The following is a 515-nucleotide window of genomic DNA, read 5'->3' as shown; positions in this document are numbered from 1 at the left end:
CAGGGTCTATTGCAATCTGGACTTGTAATTAAGTAAATAAACACTATGGATTTTGTCATAGCCTATAGACCATACTTTCATTGTAGGAGAAGTAAAGAAGGAAGAAGAGAAGGAGGAGGAGTAAATGAAGGTGGAGAAAGAAAAAGACAAGGGGAGGCAGAGAAGGGAAAGGAAATCTAGCATGAATACCACCATAAATCCCATTCAGAGATTGCATCCTTATGCCACCAATTGAATGCCATACTTGTGATAAAGCAGTCACTCTTTATTGATTTGTCCCCTCTATGATAGACCCTGGCATTTTCAGGCAATATGGTCTTTGGTTATAGAGGGTATAATACTTGTTTTACTTAATTAGAAAATAACAGGACAAGTTCTGGTCCATCAATATTCTAAAATGACCTACTGTTCCTGGTGAATGAAACCATAAGTACCAAGAAAACTACTCCTTTGTTTAGAGTCCACTATTCTGGTTTCCTTCTGTTACACATAATCCCTACACTTCCTATTGTGTT

Source organism: Pteropus vampyrus, unplaced genomic scaffold, assembly GCF_000151845.1.
Source record: "Pteropus vampyrus isolate Shadow unplaced genomic scaffold, Pvam_2.0 Scaffold56, whole genome shotgun sequence".
Classification (NCBI taxonomy): Eukaryota; Metazoa; Chordata; class Mammalia; order Chiroptera; family Pteropodidae; genus Pteropus; species Pteropus vampyrus.
The sequence above is the reverse complement of the archived record's forward strand: the minus strand, read 5'-3'. Positions refer to the sequence as shown.